A 10,177-nucleotide genomic window follows, 5' to 3' on the forward strand; every position below is an offset into this window, starting at 1 on the left:
GCCACCCCGGACCTCGCCGTGTCCTGCCTTGCCGCGCCGCGCCGCACTTTGCCGCGCGCCCTACCTCCAGTGCCCTAGCAGGCCCCGCTAGGTCGTCGCTGGCTGTGCCCTCGCCAGCGAGCGGCCTGGAGGCCCGGAAGACGAGAAGCCGGCCGAGTGGAGCCGCGGGCAATGAGATTCGTCGACTCAATAAACCGAAGGGAATCGGACTAAAGGCCGCGGCGCCGCGGCGTGTCGCGGTGCGTCTCGCGGGCCGCCGCCAGACTGAGTCCGCGCACCGCTCGCATCGCTCTGTCCCTCTCGCACTCATGGAGCGTCCCGTGAGCGAGCGAGCGAGGCGGCAACGATAGCAGTGTAGGCTGATTCAGGAGAGACCTCTGTCTCTCTCGCGCCTCGACGGGGTGGCCAGTGAGTGCGAGAGAGACAGCGCGGCGGCTCGGCGGCGCGCTCCGCTCCACTCCGGCCGTGTGTCGTGTTTGCTAATGGCCGCGCTGAGTGACGCGTCGCTGTGACAGGCCAAGGGCCGAAGGGCAGCCGAAGGGCCGCCGAAGGGCCGCGAGGGCGCCCCGTCTGTCTCTCTCGCACCCCCGCGGAACGCGTGGCGCGGCGCGGCAGTGCGAGCGAGACAGAGCGAACGCGATGTTCGGAATGAACCTCCGGCCGTCGCAGGGCACCGCGGGGCCCCTTGACTGGGCGCGTGTCCCTCGTGGAGGCAGCCGCAGGGGCCGAGGAGGGCCCGGGCTGCCCGAGGGGGCCACCACTCTCATTTCAGGCGTACACAAGATTACGGGATTACGGGATATTTACCACGGATTACGCGTGAAATTTTCGAAAATTGGTTCGAAAACGTTGAAAAATAGCTCGAAAACGTTGGAAAATGACTCAAAAACGTTGAAAAATGACAGAATTTAGTCAAGGATTACGTGATTACGCCATGGATTACCAGAGATTACCAGCAAACTTGTACACAGGATTACGGGGGTGGTGGCCCCCTCGGGGCTGCCGGGGCTGCCGGGCCCATCAAAGCCTCTTTATCGCCGTTCAGCCCGTCGAGTTCGGTCTAGTTACGAGTGTATCGATTATTTGTCTCCATCAAGAGTGACGCGTCGGGCTGCCCGATGGACAGCGTTACAGTGCCCATGCCCCCCGCCGACGAGACTGCCCGCCCTGCGGCCTGCGGGTGTGGGAGCTCCTCACAAGCCTCGTCTTCCTTGAGCCTCGCGTCTGCGATGTCTCGGCCGGGAGTCTGATTCCGAACAAGTGCTTCGCCGGTCTGTCTGTCTGTCTCTCTCGCACCCCTGCGGCTCCACGTCAGTGCGAGAGAGACAGAGCGGCAGTACGGAACCAGCCGGCCTGGTGCGGCCCGGTGTCTGCTCTTCTTCTCCCTGCGAGTGGTGGGCACCGTCGACAGGTTGGCGCACCGCGCCGCACTCCGCCACTCCTCGGTCGGTCGGTCGGCTCCGCACATTTTTCGGCCCGTCGCGTCGCGCGGCGCGAATAATTTTCTAATTTCGTTTGCATAATGCCGCGCAAGCGTTTTTTTGGCAAACCCGTTTTATTTTTAAGAATAAAATAAAATTAGAGGCATTCATTATTTCTTTTTGTCGGCGCTGTGCGCGTCGGCGAATTGGTCCGTCACGTTCACACCGCCACACCTTGCTGCGTCCGTCCCACGCAGCCCCACCCCGCCCCACCCCACCCCGCCCCGCCCCGCCCTGCGGCTGACGAAAAGCCTCCCCCATTCCGCGGAAGCATTCGCCGCGCGAGCAGCCGGGGAAGGGCCAACGCAGATGAAAGGGGAGGGGGTGGGGGCCCTCGTGATGTATTCCTGTCGCGGTCGCGGTCCGTGTGTCTATATGGGGAGTGCCATGGCGGGGCCTGGCGGGGCCCGGCGGGGCCCGGCGGGTCCCTCCTCCGGGTCAGGAGGGGCGATGACGACCATCACGTTGACGGACATCATGGGGGCGCGGGGATTTGACGCAGTTCGGCGCCATGGTGGCTGCGGTGGCCGTGGTGGCCGTGGTCAGGTCGGACCCGAGGAGATCTCCTGTGGGAGCGCGCGCAGCACGAGGCGACCCTTCGCCCTCAGCGACACAGCCTTAGCCTTGTTTGTCCGTCTGCCCGTGCGTGTGTGAGTGTCCTCCCCCCCCTCTCGCTCACACACACAAACACACACAGAATATGAGAGAGAGATAGATAGATAGAGAGAGAGAGAGAGAGAGAGAGAGAGGAGAGAGAGAGAGCGAGAGAGAGAGAGAGCAGAGAGAGCGAGGAGAGATTGAGGAGAGAGAGAGAGAGAGAGAGAGAGAGAGAGAGAGAGAAGCGTGGCCTTTGTACACCGCACGTGTGCGGAGGGGCGGCGCTTTCCTTCCCACACTGGAAATTCCCCGTAAACTTTGGCGCCCTTGACGCGCCGCTGCGCCGCGCTGCCGGGATGACACTTTATTCCTCGGCGGGGCGAAGCGAGGCGCAAGGCCGGGCCGGGCTAGAGCCCTAGGCCCTAGGCTAGAGCCCTAGGCCAGAGCCCTAGGCTAGAGCCCTAGGCTAGAGCCCTATAGGCTAGAGCCCTATAGGCTAGAGCCCTATAGGCTAGAGCCCTATGGGCTAGATCCCTATAGGCTAGAGCCCTATAGGCTAGAGCCCTATAGGCTAGAGCCCTATAGGCTAGAGCCCTAGGCGAGACCAAGGGGTGGCCGGGCCGCTGCATGGCTGCTCTCGGCGCGGCACCAGACACATTCCGAGGGCCGTTTCCGTCGCTCTGTCTCTCTCGCACCCACGGGGCGAGCCGCGTAGGTGCGAGAGAGACAGAGCGGCGAGAACGACTCTCGGAATCAGTCTGCGGCCCTGCGGGGCGGCACCCGGCTGGCGGCGCGGCTAGTCACCAACCAAGGCCACCTGCATGGCGGGGCGCAGCGCAGCGCACAGTGCGGACGGCGTGGACGAGGCGTCGAGATGGCGCGTGGCGGCACGGCGTGGCGGCACGGCGCCGGCGGCCAGGGCGCGGCCTGCAGCTCATGCAAACATCATCCTCCTCATCCTTTCCCATGCCCCAGCCCCCCACCCCGGTCCCCCGACGCCGTCCAGGAGGCCAAGGTCGGCGCGCGCGTCTCGGGAGGCCTGTGGGTGCAGCCAGCCAGCCAGGCAGCCAGCCACGCGTTGAAGGCTATCACGGCCACGGCCAAGAGCCAGGCATGAATAGCCGGGGCCAGAGACGGCTTCCAGCAGGCTGATTCAGACAGGGCTCTGCTTTCGTCGCTCTGTCTCTCTCGCTCCCATGGGGCGTTCCGTAGGAGCGCGAGAGGGACAGAGTGACGAAAGTGGTGCCTACACTCTAAATGTAGGGTGCCCAGTAACTGGGCGCCTTTGTCGCCCGCCCCACTTTTTAGGGTGCCAAATGTCGCCCAGTTTCTGGGCACCTTTGTCGCCCAGTCTCGGGGTGGACAAATCATACAGTAACCGGCCCTCTCCCAGGGTAGAACATGTTCAGGTGTCTAGTTCCTGGGCGACTGAGGTGCCTAGATTCTGGACACCTTTGGACCGCTGCTGGTCCATGGGTGAAGGCAGGTTCCTTAATGGTTTGTCCACCTCGAGACTGGGCGACAAAGGTGCCCAGAAACTGGGCGACATTTGGCACCCTAAAAAGTGGGGCGGGCGACAAAGGCGCCCAGTTACTGGGCACCCTACATTTAGAGTGTACAGCACGCCGACGTGCACCCGAAAATAAAGTTTCTTGAACCAAGATCATATGTACTTGCATCAAGCGAACTACTTGAACTTGTTGAAGGTCAATTTTTTTGGTTCAGAAACAGATTTTTAGGGCGCACTCGTCTTGTTTGTGCTTCCGTACTACTGCTGGAGCTGACGGGAGAGGCAGGCAGGCAGGCAACTTCGAGGGACAGAAAAAAAAATACTAAGACAAATAACTCGCAATTTGGCAATCTTTGGCAATGCCGCCGGAACGTTGTTTGCTGTTTGGAACGACGTCTCGGAGCTTCGAGGCGAAATGAAATGTCTTTGCATGGCACACTGGCAAAACCAAGGCCTAAAATTACGCCTCAAGAAGGGCGTGGCCCTACGCTCTTGTCGAAGCGTACACAGGAAACTTGTATTTGGATAGGAGGCGTAGATGTTACAGGTGAATGTTGAAGAAGGGCGTTGGAGCCACGCCCGAAGAAATTCGTCACACTATGCCCAGTTTTACACGGCGAAAGTGGTCCCTAGTTTTCCCAGGTAGCCCATAGGAAAGACATGTGTGATTATCAGGAAGTTCCCCGGGGAAACCAGGAACCGGCCGTCCTTGCGCGTTTGTCCTGCAGGTGTAACCCGTGTCAGCGCGACGTCGTTGCCTGAGGTGTTTTCTTGGGTGCTTCGCGGTGCTTTCCGCAGCCCTCTCGGCGGCTACTCCTTTTGTCTGCCCGCCTGGAGCGAGGGAGAGGCGCCCCCACTGCAAAAACACGCGGAAGTAAACAAAGGAGGGAAGAAGCGCGGTCGCGGCCGTTCCGTCGTCCTGGCTGTCGCCGTCTACCTGGTTTGCCATGGCCTGCCCATGGCTCGCCCATGGCTTGCCCATGGCTTGCCCATGGCTTGCCCATGGCTTGCCCATGGCTTGCCCATGGCTTGCCCATGGCTTGCCCATGGCTTGCCCATGGCTTGCCCATGGCTGCCCATGGCTGCCCATGGCTTGCCCATGGCTTGCCCATGGCTTGCCCATGGCTTGCCCATGGCTTGCCCATGGCTTGCCCATGGCTTGCCCATGGCTTGCCCATGGCTTGCCCATGGCTTGCCCATGGCTTGCCCATGGCTTGCCCATGGCTTGCCCATGGCTTGCCCATGGCTTGCCCATGGCTTGCCCATGGCTTGCCCATGGCTTGCCCATGGCTTGCCCATGGCTGCCATGGCTTGCCCATGGCTTGCCCATGGCTTGCCCATGGCTTGCCCACGGCTTGCCCACGGCTTGCCCATGGCTTGCCCATGGCTTGCCCATGGCCTGCCCATGGCCTGCCCATGGCCTGCCCATGGCCTGCCCATGGCTTGCCCATGGCTTGCCCACGGCTTGCCCACGGCTTGCCCACGGCTTGCCCATGGCTTGCCCATGGCTTGCCCATGGCTTGCCCATGGCTTGCCCATGGCTTGCCCATGGCTTGCCCATGGCTTGCCCATGGCTTGCCCATGGCTTGCCCATGGCTTGCCCATGGCTTGCCCATGGCTTGCCCATGGCTTGCCCATGGCTTGCCCATGGCCTGCCCATGGCCTGCCCATGGCTTGCCCATGGCTTGCCCATGGCTTGCCCATGGCTTGCCGCGCCGCAAATCTCTGTAGCAAATCTCCTTACCCCGTTGGTCTCCTCGTCGCGCAGTCGCGCTCCACACAGCTGGCTGACGAGGGCCGAGAGCGTCGCCAGCGCGTCGCCAGCGCGTCTTCAGTGAAGGGCAGTGAACACTGAGATTCCAAACGCTATGAGTATAGCGTCAATTGGTGCTATGCAAAAGCATTGCACATGAAGTGCAATGCCTCCCCATTCCCATGCATTGGCATAGGGCCTTTTCGGGATGCATTGCACGTAAGGTGCAATATGGCTATCGCATTGCACGTATGGTGCGATATCTCAGCTGCATTGCACCATACGTGCTATACTCATAGCGTTTGGAATCTCAGTGAAGGGCTGCCGCTCGTCTCGGTCCGTGCTTACGCTCCACATCCTCCTCATAGTCTCCTCCGGTTCCTCGTCCGCCTCCTCCATTTCCTTCTCCTCTAGTTCCTTTTTTCCACTTCCTCCTCCTCCTCTTCCTCCTCCCTCGCGAAGATGCCTCGGAAAGCGCTCTTGGTGGTACACTGAAAAATTTTTCGTTGTCGCTTGATGACTATTTCAAGCTTTATTTTCACTGCAAGAGTGAATGTCATCAAACCATTTTCATGCGATTAAAATGTGATTTATCATTTTGTCGTCAAGTAATGAGAAAATTTGACGGTGTGGCGGTGGCGGCAGAGGGTGCGGCGAGGTGCGCCAAATTTGGTGCAACACGCTGCCGCCCGGTGCGGGCGGGGCGGGTCACGGGTCGCCGCCTTACTTCAGCAGCTCCGCGCCCCGCCCCGCCCCGCCCCGCCCCGCCCCGCCCCGCCCCGTCCCGCCCGCCCCGCCCCGCCCCGCCCGCCCGCCCCGCCCCGCCCCGCCCCGCCCCGCCACGCCCACGCTTCGCCACCATCGTCCCTTAAGAGGATTTGCTTTGCCGCGGCGTTGGCACGGTTGGCACACCGCCGCGCCCGGCGGAAAGTACCCGCTGTGCGTGCTGCGCCGTGCGGCGGGGGCGCGGCCATGAGAATTTCATATCGCAGATTCTCGGGAAGTTCCTCAAGCGTCCGCCGAGCGGCAGCCTATCGCGGTGCGTACTGCAGGGTGCACGTCCTCCTGCCGGTGGCGCGGCGGCCTACATCGCCGCACAGTCGGCCAGAAGACCGGTGGCGGCGACCAAAACGCTAGACGCGTTTTGAGCTCCAGAGTCGCTAAATGTGACTCGAACAGAACGTGTGACCCCACCAATGGATTGCTCTCCGAACGAGGAATCCATTGGTGGGGTCACACGCTCGGTTCGAGGCCTGTTTAGCGACTCCGGAGTTCGAATCGAAACGCCTCCAGAGGTTTGGCCGCCTCCATCGGTCTTCTGGCCCACTGTGTGGCGCTACAGCGGCGGCAAGGCTCAAACGGCCCGCGGGGTGGCGGTAATAAATTGCGCGGATAATTGGAGATGGAGCTTATTAGGCCGAGTATGATGGGGTGGGCGCTTTCTGGCACCTGTTGCACCCCGCCTCTCCCCGGCCCGCGCAGCACGGCGCAGCGCGACAAGTAATCTGCCTCCTTGGCTCCGGGGCAGGCCTCATGGCGTCACTTGGCTCATGCTGAGCCGAGGCCGGGGTGGCGGCCGAGGTGGCGTCCTAGCAGACGGATTCCGAGAGTCGATTTCGTCGCTCTGTCTCTCTCGCACCTACACGGGACGCCCCATGAGTGCGAGAGAGACAGAGCGGCGAAATCGACTCTCGGAATCAGTCTGCTGAGGCCGTCCTAGTCCCAGACAAGGTCGCAGAGGCCGTGCTAGAGGCCGCCTCCAGGCCGACCCGTCCCCACACGGCCCCTGCGGGCGAGCCTGTGGGTCACTTGGGTACCAGGCGACTGATCTGATTCCGAGAGTCGTTTTCGTCGCGCCGTCTCTCTCGCACCCGTGGGAGAGGGGCAGGGTGATGAAAGCGACTCTGCTGCGACTCCTTGGCCTGGCCATTCAGATCGAGTCGGGTTGCCGGACTCGACAGGACGGTAAGTGTGATGACTCCTCCCCCTCTCCCTCCCCCTCCTCGTGCTCCTGATGCGGGCGCCCTCTCTCGTCCGCCGGCGGTACCAAAAAACAAGCATGTCCATGTTCTCGTCGCTGTCGTTGTTCTTGCCTCGTCCGACGCAAAAATAAGGGCCGACCGCTGTCACATTTTTTCGCCCTCCGCGCGCCGAATTTGCGAGACGAGGCCCCGGCGGGCGGAGCGCCTGCGGAGCGGCGGGTAGGCAACCGGCAGGTCCACTGCGCACCGCCGCGCGGCGGGACGGCCTAACCCGCGTTCGTCGGGCGGCGGCCGAGCAGCGCGCGGACACTGCGAAAACTGAATCCCGTCGCTCTGTCTCTGTCGCACCCATGCGTTCACTGTTATCCAAGTTGCGATACTTTCAACACAAAAACGTGCGATGATATCCGAAATGTGATTCCCACGAATCATTGCTCCTGAGATACAATGACTTCTGTATCGCACAAAATTCTGCAATGATCATCGCAACTTTCTGCAATGAGGATCCAAATTATTGCTAAAAACTGTGATGATGACAACACAAAATCTGGAATCATGGCAGTTTTTTGCAATGATCATTGCAAAATTGTGCGATACTGTAGCTCATCACACCTTTTAGCGATGATCATCACAGAAAAGTGCTATGAAATTCGTATTGCGCAGAAAGTGCGGTCTGTATCGCAAGTCAAATAACAGTGTTGGAGGGACACGGCGACGATGCGACGCTTGGGATTGGTTCCCTTCGGGCCGCTCTCTCCCCCACCCCCACCCTGCCCCTCTCGAAGATAGGTTGCCCGGTAGTGCGGGTTGTCTAGCGGGCTGATTCCGAGCAGTGTGTTCGTCTCTGTCGCACCAATGAGGCGTTGGGGTTCGAGAGGCAGAGCGAGGGAGCACTGCGGCCGCACTGTTACTCAACGAATGCGACGTCACTCGCACACTGCGAGAAAAGATCACGGTAAATCCTGTACTGATTACTCCAGACTTCACTGTACTTTTTTTAACAGGCAATTCCGTCGTTTTTTTACGGGCAATACCGTACTTTTTTATACAGGAAACACCGTACTTTTTTACAGGGAATACCGTACTTTTTTACCCGGCAATCCCGTACTTTTAATACCTATCAAAAACTGCTATAATTTTGTTTAGTCTGTTGACCCTTCTTTTCCAAGTTCCTGATGCACGCAACTGCTCAAGTCGGACTCCTGGACCCCCCTTCCGACCACTCGTTGGAAAGGTCTCGACGAGACCTATCGAAAGGTGCAATAAAATTTTTCAGTCGGTCGACCCCCTTTTTTCAAGATCCTGATGTGGACAATTCTTGGAAGCGGCCTGGAGGAGGAGGGCGAGGGGGCGGGGTTACATACGGCGTGTCGCGACTACCTCTGGGTATTTCGCGACTATTTCACCGGATATTTCTTGACCACTTCGTAGTTTTTTCGCTCTATTCTTCGCACTTTTTCGTCATTATTCCTCCAGTTGGTGTACGTGCGAACTATTCCGCGCGCGAATTCCCCCTCGGACTTCCCTATCTCCGCGCGCCAACGTCAGACTCGCCGCCCCGAAGAAAAATCTGGCAGCGAAACACGTCCGCGCCGTCCGCCCGGCAGTCAGTCTCCCTTCGCTCCGCATCGCAACGAAGCGCGCCCCCGCGCCCTTTTCCGACGGAGCGAGACTGCAGGCCGATTCCGAGAGTCGTTCTCGCCGCTCTGTCCCTCTCGCTCTCATGGGGCGTCCCTTATAGGTGCGAGAGAGACAGAGCGAGGAGAGCGACTCTCGGAATCAGTCTGCAGTCTCGCTCCAGACTCATTCCGAGAGTCGTTCTCGTCGCTCTGTCCCTCTCGCTCTCATGGGGCGTCCCTTATAGGTGCGAGAGAGACAGCGCGACGAGGACGACTCTCGGAGTCAGCCTGCTGGCGGGCGGGCGTGCCGGGCGTGCTCTCGGATGCGAACGACAGAAGCGTGAAAATAATAATCCCGCGGATATTGCTTCGCTCCCGCCCCGCCTTCCTCGCCGTACCCTTCCACCTGGAGAGAATAAAAGCAATCTTGCACGCGCGTCTCCACTCCGTCCACTCCGGCCAAAGCAAACAAATGAATACGCGACGGCTCTCCGCGTTGGCCGTTTGGCGTGCGCTGCTGTTTGGTCCGGAACCGCTGCTCTTGTCGGAAGCCGCGCCACATAGTGGATTTGCCAGAAGGACCGGTGGCGGCGGCCAAAATTGTAGACGCGTTTCGAGCTCCACAGTCGCGAAATGGGACTCAAACAGAGCGTGCGACCCCACCAGTGGATTCCTCGTTCGGAGAGTAATCCATTTTTTTGGAGGAGGGGGGAGGAGGGGAGGGGGTCACACGCCTTGTTCGAGTCCCCTTTCGCAACTCTGGAGCTCAAAACGCGTCCAGAATTTTGGCTGCCTCCACCGGTCTTCTGGCCCGCTGTGCGCGCGTCAAAGAGGTGACTTCACATCACGTCAAAAATATACCCTGCACTGCAAAGCCGGTGGTAAGTTTGCTTGCCACAAACTTGGCAAGCCGTTTTGAATGCCAAAAAATGGCAAGCTTGGCCCGGAAATAACACCCAGCTTGCCAAAATTTGGCAAGCTTATGAGGATTTCCGACCAAAGCTTGCCAAATTTTGGCGTTTTAAACGGCTTGCCAAATTTGTGGCAAGCAAACTTTCCACTGGCTTTGCAGTGTGACTGGTGACCACACTCTAAGACGTGTCAGGTGGGCCAGGATCCCCAAGACGAAGTGAGGGGCATGCAGTCGCGCCGCACATTTCTCCTCCCAGGCCAGAGGGGGCAGGGGGAGTGGTGCGGGCGTGCCTTTAGTGGGACTACTCTCATTTACCTCTCAT

This window comes from Thrips palmi, unplaced genomic scaffold, assembly GCF_012932325.1.
Source record: "Thrips palmi isolate BJ-2018 unplaced genomic scaffold, TpBJ-2018v1 HiC_scaffold_10, whole genome shotgun sequence".
Taxonomy (NCBI): Eukaryota; Metazoa; Arthropoda; class Insecta; order Thysanoptera; family Thripidae; genus Thrips; species Thrips palmi.